The 15,356-nt window shown below is 39.2% G+C and overlaps 1 protein-coding gene across 1 annotated transcript in view; it reads left to right on the top strand.

Annotated features, from left to right (window-relative positions):
• Positions 1–15,356, top strand: part of HS6ST3 (heparan sulfate 6-O-sulfotransferase 3) — a 771,575-nt gene that overhangs the window by 604,299 nt on the left and 151,920 nt on the right. The window lies entirely within an intron of this gene.

The following is a 15,356-nucleotide window of genomic DNA, read 5'->3' as shown; positions in this document are numbered from 1 at the left end:
GTGCAGCATCCCCCCTCAGCCCCCTAACACTTTCCTGAGGTCCCTCTAGTTCCAGCAATGTTGCAGGAGTTTCTCGGCTGCCTGGGACTCCCCTCCTCATTGGCTGAGACAGCAGCGCTGCGCCATTGGATCCGTTGCTGTCCATCAAAATCAGTCAGCCAATGAGGCTAGAAAGGGAGCTGGGCTGGGCCGCGGCTCCATGTCAGAATGGACACAGGGAGCTTTAGCTCAGCCATGGTGTCAGGAAGGAGGGGCCAGGATCGCTGAAGAGGGACCCGAGAAGAGGAGGATCTTGGCTGCTCTGTGCAAAACCATTACACAAGGCAGGGAAGTATAACATGTTTGTTATTTTTAACAAAAAAAAAAGACTTTGCAAATACTTTAAATCAATCAGAGCTGCAGAAGCAAGTCGAAAAGTCTTATTTGGGTGCTTCTGAATTGCTTTTACTTGAATTTGAGTTTCTGAAGAAGTAGCTTTGAGCTGCTTCATGCTGTTTTGAGTTACTTTTGCATTAACATTGGCAAGCCTTGCATGTGAGCCTATAGTGTAATTAGAAATGTTTGGTAGACTGTGGTTTAAATATTCAATTACAGAACAAAATGAAAATGTTATTATTTAGCAGCTTGTTGACCTTATTGGACATTTTACACCTTCAGCAATATTCTCGCTAGAAAAGAAAATTGGTTGCTTTTTACTACTCTATATGAAAAGTGAAACATTATGCACCGTAAGGTACTGTTTCTATTTTGCACACTCTGCATGAAGTCTTCAAGGGGACCGAGTCATGATGCAATGTTATTTCTGCCGCTACTTAAAGTGCAGAATGTGCCTTAGGTAGCAGAATGCAAATGAATGGCTGGTGGCTATCACACAGCACCCATAGCAGAAAATATCTGATCTAGTCTGAGTAATCTCTTGTCTTGCCTAAAGATCGTGTTCATATCAAATGTTTGTAGTGTTTATCCTACATGAGCAAAGCAAAAGAGGCAACACATTTTATTTATGAAAAAAAGGTCATTGCATGAGTGGCAGTGTTCTTTCTGGTAATATCCTGATTGGAATGAAGTTCATTTTCACAGATTCTGTTAGATAAATATTTCAAGGCCACTAAAAAAGTACCTTGACATGCAGCAGTTCAGTAACTGGATATAATAAAATGTTTCTGTTGAGTCTCTCAGTGTCCAGTGTAATGTGCAATTATTCTATCTAATCATGCACAGGCACAAATCCTGTTTTTGAAGTGATATTAAAGTCTACTTTTATTTGTTTAAAAACAACAAATATGTTATGCTTACCTGCTCTGTGCAGTGGTTTTGCACAGAGCAGCCCAGATCCCCCTCTTTTCGGGTTCCTTTGCCGGCGCTCCTGGCCCCTTCCTCCTGCCGAGTGACCCCATAGCAAGCAGAGGAGAAGTCTTTAAACGTTTGGTACAGGAAGACATCAAAGATATCCCTTTTACCAAAAAGAGAAAATTTGAACAAACTAGAGAAGCAATGCAAAAATAAAAAAAAACAAAAAAAACATAGTAATTAGATTGGCGGATAAGGGGGAGGTCTGGTAAGCCTCAGAACTGCAAAGAACAGTACAAGATTTGAACACCTATAAAAAATTTCCGGGTCATCCAACTGCCAGACTAAAAGCCTCCAATACCAAATTGATCAATAAGGGTTCCCAAACAGGGAAACTTAACAAAAAAGAAGCCAAATATTTACTACCTAAAGTTCAGAGAATCCCAGTTATATACCAAATTCCCAAGATTCATACGAATAAGACCACTCCTCCAGGTAGACCCATAGTCAGTGCTATTGATTACCTTCATTCAAGACTTGGGGAATACCTAGATATTTTTTTAAAACCTATATCCACCAGGGGTAAAGCCCACCTCAAATTTAGTAAGGAGCTTCTCGATATGACCAAAGAAATTGTGATAGATCACACAATACTGGTTACAGTAGATGTTGAATCTCTTTAAAGAAAAAAGAAAACGGTGTCCCCAGAGTGGGGCTTTTTACCAGCAAAAATTTACCTGTACAATATAAATAATATTGACATGTAGAAAGTAGACTAATGTTGTAAATATTTATTAATAAAAAAAGAGGATAAAAATAGGTAACCCAGTGGTCGAGGACTGAGCTCCACTATATAGGTAAAAATGTATGGTATTACATGTATAAACAGAAATACACATATACATATGATTGTGATGCTTGAAACATAATATCAATACAATAAAAGATATATGCGTATAGATAGTAAGAACCCTTTACGCGTTTCGACCCTCCCAGGGGTCTTCTTCAGAAGGTTACTATCTATTGTGAAAAAAGGGAAAAAAGACAAGCATGAATATATATCAATACATGATACACTGTGTTGTGCTAAAGATAATCTGCTGTAGGCAGAGTATATATCAAAACATTGTAAGATTACACAGTTAGCAATCAAATGATATACATTATAACAATAGATACCTATATTAATCACAAAGGAAATCCTCTTTAAAAGACCGGACAAGATTCCGTCCACTCTCCCATAGTCTTCATGGATGTGCCGACCTTATGTAGATGGAAAATGATGGCTAGCTCTACCCAAAAGGGAGAGCAAGGAATGGGTGCATTTTACCTGCATCCGTCCATTGTTGTGTCTGATGGGATGTATGTGCATGTGTGTGATGCATTAGTGCAGCATACAACTTTGTGCCCCGTGATTACTAGTTTGTCATATCCTTATATACCAACCAGTAGATTTCTCTTTTTATGTGCCCAGTTTACCTGTAGATCACATGCTTATGATGAAATGTTCTTTGTTTATGTTCATTCATTTTATTGTTATTATTTTTTACTTTTGACATGTTATTATTAAAACATATTTCCTTGGATTTGCTATCTTGTATGCTGTACGACGGAGTGTCCGGTTGCACTTTCCCATTTTTTCCACTGGATGGTGCCATGCGAGGTCATTTCTCGTCCTTATCTATGTCTATTGGATGGACCAATGAGGTATGGCTTCATGACCAGAAGAGGGGTGTGGCATTGGCGCGCGCATGCCTCTCCCCATTAGGTCCCGGGGTACGAACGGGTTAGCGCTGCCCGTCTTCCCGGGACGATAATTTCTGGTCGGCGGCATTCCGAACGGTATCGGACTGGTGGCCTCACTGCGCACGCGCGTTTTACGCGTGCGACGTGACGCACCCACGTCACGCTGGTGCGACGCTACCGTGCACCCTCCCGCCATATTAGGAGGGTCATTTCCGGAACGCCGAGGGGACCACATCCGGTCGGCTCTCAGGCGACCAATAGAGGTTATGGGCTAACAGGTGGAGATTTCGATTGACCTATCAACCCAACTTGGGCTATTTATACCCCACCCTTTCACACCGCACACTATTCCCTTATTTACAGGAGTACACGTACATCGTTTTCACGCAACTGGGTAAGTCCCTGGGTTCTTTTACTCTATGCTTTCCCACTCTTTCTATTTGCACTATATAGTTCTGCTGGCAGGAGTATAAAACTATCTCTTGTTTACTTGCAGACATAAGACCTCTCTCGCTCCATGGAAACATATTAATGTGAGGGGCTGTATTGTAAAGGTCATTATTTCAAGTCACTTTACCACCAATTATCCAAGTGTTTTCCGTCTGGCTCTGCTACCCAACGTGGACCCATTGGAAATTGGCTATAGGTATATATACATTGCTCTATCCCAGCACCATTGTGGTCACGTTGGGATATTTTGGAGGTTGCTACACCATTCCACTTTCTTTTCCCTTCCACTTTCGTTTTTAGCTTATGTTCACTGTTCGTTCACTTTTGCACGTTTTTGCTTGGCACCAGTTTGTATCCACCCCACTTTTTCTTCCTTTTTCTTTCTTCTTTTCTTCCTATTCCCTCGTCTCTTGCTCTTCCTTCTTTCTCATTCTTTTTGCATATGGTGTTTCGGTTTGGCGTTGGTTTCTCTTCTGGGCATTTGCTCACACTCTAACTGAGTGTAATATTCCATTCTGAAATGGCAGGATTCACTGTGACATATGTGTATCCCCGACGTGTGTTTACTATTGACACTGCATGCGGGTATGTTCTATCTCTCTATACAGAGGTGATAGTTTCTGAATAGGGCCCTTCTATATATACATATATATATATACATATGTCTCATATTCTTTCTTTCTCTGTAGGTTGCCCTCTCTCCTAATCCTGTTTACCCATACCCATACCTTCCTCCATTATTACATTTTGGAGGTGGTAATAGGGATGTGATCCCTTGTAAGCTTTTTACTCTTTGGATCCATTTTCCTTGCTCTCCCTTTTGGGTAGAGCTAGCCATCATTTTCCATCTACATAAGGTCGGCACATCCATGAAGACTATGGGAGAGTGGACGGAATCTTGTCCGGTCTTTTAAAGAGGATTTCCTTTGTGATTAATATAGGTATCTATTGTTATAATGTATATCATTTGATTGCTAACTGTGTAATCTTACAATGTTTTGATATATACTCTGCCTACAGCAGATTATCTTTAGCACAACACAGTGTATCATGTATTGATATATATTCATGCTTGTCTTTTTTCCCTTTTTTCACAATAGATAGTAACCTTCTGAAGAAGACCCCTGGGAGGGTCGAAACGCGTAAAGGGTTCTTACTATCTATACGCATATATCTTTTATTGTATTGATATTATGTTTCAAGCATCACAATCATATGTATATGTGTATTTCTGTTTATACATGTAATACCATACATTTTTACCTATATAGTGGAGCTCAGTCCTCGACCACTGGGTTACCTATTTTTATCCTCTTTTTTTATTAATAAATATTTACAACATTAGTCTACTTTCTACATGTCAATATTATTTATATTGTACAGGTAAATTTTTGCTGGTAAAAAGCCCCACTCTGGGGACACCGTTTTCTTTTTTCTTTATAACATACCAGGGGTGATCAGCGCCCTCTGACCCTAATTTTGGGGGTGTTACCGTTCTTTCTGTCTAGTTGAATCTCTTTACACCAATATTGGTCAACAGGATGCCCTTATTGCCACTCATTGAGCATTTCAAAAATATTCAAATCTGAAACAGCAATGATCAACAACTTTTTTTTGGCATGCAGGAGATTTTTATAACCAAATAAAAGTGGTGGCTACGGGGGCAAGGTATGCACCCAGTATTGCCAATATTTTTTAAATAAATGGGAAGAAGAATGCATTTTTACCAACCAGTGATCCCAATTGAAAATGTACCAATGATACATAGACAATGTAATTATCGTTTGGAAGGGTTCTCAAGAGGAATTTTTGAAACATATGAATTTCAACAAGTTATACATTAAATTTACCAGCACTTGGCATCAGTCCTGTATCCAATTTCTAAATTTAGAGCTATTCAAGACAGGATCTAGTTTGGTAACCAGGACTAATTTCAAGGACACTGACTACAATGGTTACATCTCAACCCAGAGTTGCCATCACCCAAATTGGGTGAAAGCAATTCCAAAGGGCCAATTTCTCAGAATGAAAAGGAATTGTGCAAGAGAGGAATATTTTATGGTCAAGACCAATATGCTTATAGGCATATTTATTGAAAAGAAATATAGTAAACAACAGTTGGAACTTATGAGGGAAAAAGTTAGACAAATTGACCGTCAAACACTTCTTAGCCCTTTCCGACAACCAAATCCGTCGGATTTTGTCTGACGGATTTTGTCCGACAGATTTTGTCCGAAACTGTTGCATGCACACGGTCAGACAAAGTTGTCAGAAAATCCGACGTGATGATGTTATTTCGTTACGACGGGACTACGTTTAGGCTAGTAGCCAATAGCTTTGGTGTAGGAATTTGATCTGAGCATGCGTGGCACTTTGTCCGATCGGAATTCTCTACACATGATCGGAGTATGTCCGATCTGAAGATTTTGTCAGAAAATTTTACCAACAAGTTTAAAAACTTGGTCCATCGAATACTCCCATGGAAACAGTCCGATGTAGACCACACACAGTCGGAATATCTGACAAAACGGTCCGATCGGACACATTCCGTCGGAATCTCCGACCGTGTGTACAAGGACTTAGACCAAAGGTTAAAGAACCCACAGGAGACCAGTTTAACCACTTCAGCCCCGGAAGAATGTATCCCCTTCCTGGCCGAGCCATTTTTTGCGATACCGCACTGCGTCGCTTTAAATTACAATACAACTTTTGGTGGTATTTTATCACCTCTGCGGTTTTCATTTTTTGCGCTATAAACAAAAAAAGACAGACAATTTAAAAAAAAAAACACAATATTTTTTGCTATAATAAATATCCCCAAATTTAAAAAAACAAAAACAAATTTCTTCCTCAGTTTATTCTTCTACATATTTTTGTTGAAAAAAATTGCAATAAGCATATATTTATTGGTTTGTGCAAAAGTTATACCGTCTACAAAATAGGGGATAGATTTATGTACTTTTTATTATTTTTATTTGTTTTACTAGTAATGGTGGTGATCTGTAATTTTTATCGGGACTGTGACATTGTGACAGACAGATCAGACATTTTTGACACTTTTTGGGACCATTGACATTTATAAAGCTATCAGAGCTAAAAATAGCCACTGATTACTGTATAAATGTCACTGGTATGGAATGGGTTAACACTAGGGGCAATCAAGGGTTAAATGTGTTCCCTCAGTGTGTTATAATGGGACTGCCTGGGGGAAGAGACTGATCGTTGTTCTTATATACTAGGAACACACGATCTGTCTCCTCTCCCCTGCCGTAACATGGATTTGTGTGTTTAATACACACACATCCCTGTTCTGGCTCTGTCAGGAGCAATCACAGGTGCCTGGCAGACATTGTGGCTGCCGGGCCCACGCAACGGCTTCTCAGTGACTCCAGCGGCATGCACATGCCCCCTATATCCCTTAAAGCAGAAGCCATACAGCTTCAATGATTTGCACAGGGGAGCCATTCTGTGGGTGGTTGGTCGGCAAGAGGTTAATCCTGCATTCATCTCAGGATTTCATCTCCAATATAAAGAAGTAGAAATAATCAAAACCCATTGGCCTATTTTCTGAAAAAAAATCACACCCTTAAAAAGATTCTTCCAAATAAGCCTAGGTTTATCTTTAGGAGGGTGCAAGGGCTACGTAATATGCTGGCAAAAAATGTTGTCAGACCCCCCACTTTTCTTGATTGAACAGGTATCTATAAATGTACAAGATGCAAAGCATGCAGAACCGCTCTGGATAAAACCAGGAAAACTACACGTTATTCATCAGTTGTCACGGGTGAGGAATATGGCATCCGACAGCTCATCACCTGTAACACTAAGTATGTCACTTATCTTTTAATGTGCCCATGCAATTTCCAGTATGTTGGAAGTACAACCAGAACTATGGCTAAAAGGATGGGAGAGCATATTGAAACATAAAAAAGAAGGTTTAAACACCGTAGTGTAGCCAATCATTTTAGGTTGATGCACAATAAAGACCCTTCTCTTAGGTTTTGGGGCATTGATAAGGTTCGCCAGCATTAGAGAGGCACAGACATAACAAAAAAGGTATCCCAAATGGAAACAGAGTGGATATATAGACTTCAATCACTTCAACCTATGGGATTAAATATAGGTATTGACCCTTAAATGTTTTATTACTAATTACTGATTAATGACTATTTTAGTACCCTTTGTAATTGATATATCAAAATGGGGAGATATTTTATTCCTTCTCTTTATTAATATTCTAATCTTTCAGTATCCTTCTTATTCATTGGATTGCATGTATCCATTATTTTAACTTACTCATAATTTAGCTACACCAGTTTATTCATTTTAGGTATAGATCTGTAATTTGGTGTCGTTTGTACATTGTCCACTAGATGGCGCAAATTAGAAAATCTTCACATTTGCTATACCAAAATTAGTTTACTTACTTTTAGATGTGATGCACATTGTTTTTACTGCAATTATTGTTTATATTACAATAACGTATTGATATGTTATACATATCTTTTCCGTATATATATATATATATATATATATATATATATATATATATATATATATATATATATATATATATAAAGCAATGGTTTATGGTTGGTAAATCTCGTGTGATACTGAGTTTCATAGTTTCATAGTTAGTAAGGTTGAATGAAGACACCAGTCCATCCAGTTCAACCTGAGTGTCTACAATTGTCCCTATCCCTGTACATTGCACACTCACATTGGTCCCTACCCTAAATGAACCCACAATCCAATGTCCCCATTCATATACTAGGGCCAATTTTGTACAGAAGCCAATTAACCTACCTGCATGTCTTTGGATTGTGCAAATTGGCATCCCTTAGAGACCGAATTTGCCAAAAGGCACCTGAAGGACTCTGAGACCATGAGAAACAAAAATCTCTGGTCTGATGAAACAAAGATTGAACTCTTTGGCCTGAATGGCAAGCATCATGTCTGGAGGAAACCAGGCACCTCTCATCACCTGGCCAATACCATCCCAACAGTGAAGCATGGTGGTGGCAGCATCAAGCTGTTTTTCAGTAGCAGGGACTGGAGACTAGTCAGGATAGACGGAAAGATGACTGCAGCAATGTACATAGACATCCTTGATGAAAAACTGCTCCAGAGCACTCTTAACCTCAGACCACGGTGAGGGTTTATCTTCCAACAGGACAATGACCTTAAGCACACAGACAGGATAACAAAAGGATGGCTATAGGACAACTCTGTGAATGTCCTTGAATGGCCCAGCCAGAACCCAGACTTGAACCCGATTGAATGTTTCAGCAGAGATCTGAAAATAGCTGTGCACCAACGCTCCCCATCCAACCTGATGGAGCTTGAGAGGTCCTGCAAAGAAGAATGGGAGAAAATGCCCAAAAATACATGTGCTAAGCTTTTAGCATCATACTCAAAAAGACTTAAAGCTGTAATTGGTGCCAAAGGTGCTTCAGAAAAATATTGAACTAAGGCTGTGAATATGGTTCAGATGGTAGACGCACCAACTAGAAATAAAGTGTTACTGGATCTACTAATTACCAACAATACAGACCTGGTCACAGATGTGGATATATGGGGCAATTTAGAAAACAGTGATCACAGGTCAATTGGCTTCTGTATAAATCACACAAATAGGAAACATAACGGGAATCCAAAGCCACTGAATTTCAAAAGAGCCAACTTCCCTAAACTACAAACCTTGCTAGAAGGCATACATTGGGATAAAATCTTAGGAACCAAAAACACAGAGGAAAGATGGGTTTGCTTTAGGAGCATATTAACTAAGAGCATTAGCCAATGCATCCCTTTGGGTAATTTAAAAGAGTGAACAAAAGTCCTGGATGGCTTAACTTCAATGTAAAAATGCACATAAAACCAAAGGAGAAGACCTTCAAAAAACACAAGGTTGAGAGATCATCATCAGCATTCAGACTTTATAAAGAATGCAACAAGAAATATAAGGGTGCAATTAGGGCGGCTAAGATAGAACACGAAAGACACATAACGGAGGAAAGCAAAAAAAAAAGACATTCTATAAGTATCTAAATAGTAAAAAAAGGAGGACAGACCATATTGACCTCATAAAGAATGAGGAAGGACATCTGGTTTCAAAGGATGGAGAGATGTTGGAGGTATTGAATTTATTCTTATCCTCAATCTTCGCGAGGGAATTGGGGGGCTTCAGTAACTAAAACTGCAGTGTTTATCCTCATGACACATCACAGAAAGCACCTCCATGGTTAACAGAGGACAGAATTAAAATTAGACTTGTGAAACTTAACATTAATAAATCAGCGGGACCAGATGGCTTGCACCTGAGGGTACTTAGGGAACTCAGTCAAGTAATTGCCAGACCACTGTACCTAATTTTTACTGACAGACTAATGACTGGAATGGTACCAGCTGATTGGAGAAAAGCCAATGCAGCACTAATATTTAAAAAGGGCCCAAAATACATCCTTGGGAATTACAGACCAGTTATGCGGCGTACACACGACTGGACTTTCTGGCAGACTAGGTCCGACCGTCTTCCCGACTGACTTTTGGCGGAGTTTCGACTGACTTTCCGAATGAACGGACTTGGCCACACGTGAACGGACAAAGTCCGTTTCGAAAGTCTGTTCATTTTGAACGTGATGGCGTAAGACGGGACTAAAAAAGGAAGTGCAATAGCCAGTAGCCAATAGCTTCCCTTTGCTCATATTTGGTCCATCGGGCCAACATACAGACAAATGGTTTTCCCAATAGGAACTGAGTCCGTCGGACAGATTTGAAACATGTTCTATTTCTAGGTCCATTGGAATTTTTTAACGCAAAAAGATCGGATTAGCCCACACACGATCGGATTGTCCGTCGGACTAATTCCATCGGACCTAGTCTGCCGAAAAGTCCAGTTGTGTTACGCGGCATTAGCCTAACATCAATAGTATGCAAGCTCTTGGAGGGGATGATAAGGGACTATATACAAGATTTTAGTAATGAGAACGGTATTATTAGCAGTAATCAGCATGGATTCATGATGAGTTGTTCTTGCCAAACCAATCTATTAACCTTTTATGAGGATGTGAGTTGTCATCTAGATAAAGGAAGGCAGGTAGACATGGTGTACCTGGATTTTGCAAAAGGATTTGACACAGTTCCCCATAAACGTTTACTATACAAAATAAGGTCCGTTAGCATGGACTATAGGGTGAGTACATGGATTGAAAACTGGCTACAAGGGCAGGGTCAGAGGGCAGTGATAAATGGGAAGTACTCTGAATGGTCAGGGGTGGGTAGTGGGGGTCCCCCAGGGTTCTTTGCTGGGATCAATCCTATTTAATGTGTTAATAAATTACCTGGAGGATGGGTTAAACAGTTCAATCTATGTATGTGTGGATCATACTAAGATAAGCAGGGCAATAACTTCTCCGCAGGATGTGGAGACCTTGTAAAAAGATCTGATAAAATTAATGGGGTGGGCAACCACATGGCAAATAAGGTTTCATGTAGAACATAAATAAAATAATGCATTTGGGTTGCAAACATATGAATGTAATTTATACACTAGGGGGAGAACCTCTGGGGGAATATAGGATGGAAGAGGACCTGAGGGTCCTAGTAGATGATAGGCTCAGCAATGGAATGCAATGCTAAGCTGCTGCTAACAAAGCAAACAATATTGGCATGCATTAAGAAGGGATCAACTCCAGAGATAAAGTGATAATTCTCCTGCTCTTCAAGACTCTGGTCCGGTCGCACCTAGAGTATGCTGTCCAGTTCTGGGCACGAGTCCTCAGGAAGGATGTACTGGAAATGAAGTGAGTACAACAAAGCTAATAAAGGGTCTGGAAGATATTAGTTATGAGGAAAGGTTGCGAGCACTGAACTTATTCTCTCTGGAGAAGAGACACTTGAGAGGGGATATGATTTCAATTTACAAATACTGTACTGGTGACCCCACAATAGGGATAAAACTTTTTTGCAGAAAGGGGTGACACGTGGCCACTCATTAAAATTTACTCCATAAACTACGTAGAGGGTTCTTTACTGTAATGCCCTGTACACACGATCAGATTTCCCAACAACAAATGTTGGATGTGAGCTTGTTGGCAGAAAGTCCGACCGTGTGTATGCTCCATCGAACATTTGTTGTTGGACTTTCTGTCAACAAAGATGGCAGAAAGAATATGTTGGCTAGCAGGTTCTCAAATTTTCCGCCAACAAATTTTTGTTGTCGAATTTTCTGATCGTGTGTATACAAGTCCATCGCACAAAAGTCCATGCATGCTCGGAATCAAGTATGAGCCTTAGTCTTGAAAAACTAGCATTCGTAATGGAGATATCAGGTACGCCTTATATGACACTACGTTCGTAATTGTTTGCCAACATTTGTGTGACCGTGTGTATGCAAGACAAGTTGGAGCCAACAACCTTCGAACAAAGATCCACGGTTTTGTTGTTGGAAAGTCCAATCGTGTATACGGGGTATAAGAATGGCAAGGAATTGGAACTGATGGTTTTAAAAAACTATTAGATAAGCACCTGAATGACCACAACATACAGGGATATACAATGTAATACTGACATATAATCACACACATAGGTTGAACTTGATGGACGTGTGTCTTTTTTCAACCTCACTTACTATGTAACTATGTAAAACTTATGTACATGTGATTTTTTTTTGTTTTTTATTTTCATATTCTTCTTTCATATTGTCATTATGGTGTATTGTTTGTAGAATTTTGAGGAAAATAATGAATTTAATCTATTTTGGAATAAGGCTGTAACATACATTGCCTTGAAAAAGTATTCATACCCCTTGAAATGTCCTACATTTTGTCATATTACAACCAAAAACATAAATTTATTTTATTGGGGTTTTTTGTGATAGACCAACACAAAGTGGCACATAATGATGAAGTGGAAGGAACATTATAAATGTTTTTTTTTAACATTTTTGCAAATACATATCTGATCAGGTGGGAGAATCTGACCACAGGACAACTATTAGTCATGCATGTCACAAATCTGACCTTTATGGAAGAGTGGCAAGAAGAAAGTCATTGTTGAAAGAAAGCCATAAGAAGTCCTGTTTGCAATTTGCAAGAAGCCATGTGGGGGACACAGCAAACATGTGGAAGAAGGTGCTCTGGTCAGATTAGAACAGAATTTAACTTTTTGGCCTAAAAGCAAAACGCTATGTGTGGCAGAAAACTAACACTGCATATAATCCTGAGCACACCATCCCCACCGGGAAACATGGTGGTGGCAGCATCATGTTGTGGGGTGCTTTTCTTCAGCAGATACAGAGAAGCTGGTCAGAGTTAATGGGAAGATGGATGGAACCAAATACAGGGCCATCTTAGAACAAAACCTGCAAAACACTTGAGACTGAGGCAGAGGTTCACCTTCCTGCAGAACAACAACCCTAAACATACAGCCAGAGCTACAGTTGAATGGTTTATGTCAAAGAATATTCATGTGTTAGAATTGCCCAGTCAAAGTCCAGACCTAAATTCAATTGAGAATCTGTGGCAAGACTTGGAAATTGCTGCTCACATGCTCTCCATCCAATCTGACAGCTTGAGCTATTTTTCAAAGAAGAATGGACAAAAATGTCACTCTCTAAATGTGCAAAGCTGGTAGAGACATACCCAAAAATACTTGCAACTGTAATTGCAGCGAAAGGTGGTTCTACAAAGTATTGACTAAGGGGGCTGAATACAAATGCACGCCACACTTTTAAAAAAAAATTTGGAAGCAATGTTGAAAACCATTTATTATTTTCCTTCCACTTCACAATGATGTGCCACTTTGTGTTGGTCATCACATAAAATCCCAAATAAATCCAAATTTTTGGTTGTAACATGACAAAATTAGTAAAATTGTAAGGGGTATGAATACTTTTTCAAGGCACTGTAACTGTACAGACATTGGGTACAGATGAAGCCAGAAAGGAATGTGCCATGGGAAAAGATTCATCCCTTTACATCCTAGATGTTTCAGATCCAGGGTTCCAAAATAAATTTATGAAAGAGCCAAGAACACTATGACTGCATCAATGGCTCCTTGTTCATCACCTGTATTGGACAACATTACCAAATACTGCTCTAAAATCTTACCAGGTACATACATTACACATGAGAATTAAATCATAAATAAACCAAGCATGTAAATGTAAAGCTGTAAATTTTTGGTGTAAATATTGCAATCACTTTCTTTTTACCACCCACATTTTTCTTAAGTTTAGGCATTCACATGTGTTTTGGATGGTTTTGTTTTTTTAAATGACTAAATATATTTCTTATATTTCACTATCTATATTTAGAGACAATTTTACTTTTGTCTATTTACTGTGAAAGCTTAAAAAGTAGAAGCCTGTGGAAATAACACAAACATTTTTACTGTGACAAATTGCTGAATTTAATTTGGCAAGCAAGGCAGTGATCTGGCACAGGGCTTGTCAAATGGCCATCATTTATTTATGCCATAGGCTATAATCTAGTGCTGCACTTGACCACCAGATGGATAACTCGCAGATAGCAAAGTCATAAAAAGCAAATAACACCTTGAACATATGCAGATGGAATGCTTAAACTGTGTTTCACAGGCTCTCTACTTCTTCAGTATCAGAAGATAGCTGTTTAGAGGTTGATCTCTTCTCTTTTCTGGTAGCATTGTTGATCATATAATAATGTATTGAATTAAACACTTGCTTTACTGGAATGCTTAAGGGGAATTACTTATAAAATTTTGATCAGCCCGCTATCCTTTAGATGACCATTACTGCATTTTGCCATTTTCTATTTACAGAAAAAGATTTTGTAGTGTCTTGCTTTTTTATCAGATGGAGCCACAAAACATTTAATGATCTGTCATTTTAAAGTGAAATATCACAAAACACAACGTTACCGCAGTTTGGGCTTCTTGAAATTAAAAAAAATGTTTATTGGTATTGTGTCATTTATATTTGTTTGTGTGTGTGTTTTCCATAGGTATGATTGTGCTTTTCAGCCTGAAATCATCTAAATAGCTTTTAGAAAAAGGGTGTTGCATTTTTCAGAATTCCGTGGTAAAAAATATTGAATTTAATTTATGGCACACCATAGCCCCAGCCATGTATTGCAGATCTCAAAGACCTTTAGACAATTTGTAAGGTATCTGTTGTAAGGTAGAGTCCAAAAGGGAGCTTAGGCTGAAGGTTGAGTCATAAGCATAGTTAGGCAGGCCGGGTTAGCATCAATTCTGTCAGAAAGGCACAAAATCAGGTTCCAAAAGAATAGTCAAAGGTGGGTACAGGTCGTACACAGTCTACCAGAGGAATGCAGGAACTCATCAGGCTAAAATGTATTCAAGAAATGAGGCAGAAGTCCAAACCCTGTAGCTCAGCAGTTCAAACAGGCTGGCAGCCACCCAGGGAACAAATGCACACAAACGGGCACAGTGCACAGGAAGTGTTGCTATTTGAAGGCTGAGCGGATTGCAGTTTGACTGCAGCTAGAAGGCAGGTGGAACTAATAAGTGCAAGGTGCAGAATTACTAAACAGAGTATATACTGCAAAGACTAAGATCTTCCTGTGGCAGAGTGAATAGAGCTGCAGGAATCAGAACCAGAAGGATCTAGGTTCAAAATTGCCTAGACACATGTCGAAGAGGTTTTCATTGTTTGTCAGTTTGAAAAAATAGGAGCACTGCAATATTTTCTAATGAAAAGTCACACAATTATTCAATTCACTTCAACAGTATGCATACTGGTATTCCCTTTTAAACCATTTTGCTTGCTATATCCATGATCTACCATTTCTGAAGGATCTCAATATAAGGCCTCATTTACAATCGTGCTTGGGGGCATTAAAAAATACAGGGTTGAGCCACATTTTCAC

The sequence above is a fragment of the Lithobates pipiens genome, unplaced genomic scaffold, assembly GCF_037356315.1.
Source record: "Lithobates pipiens isolate NorthernLeopardFrog02 unplaced genomic scaffold, aLitPip1_a1.2 Scaffold_16, whole genome shotgun sequence".
Taxonomy (NCBI): domain Eukaryota; kingdom Metazoa; phylum Chordata; class Amphibia; order Anura; family Ranidae; genus Lithobates; species Lithobates pipiens.
The sequence above is the reverse complement of the archived record's forward strand: the minus strand, read 5'-3'. Positions and strand labels throughout refer to the sequence as shown.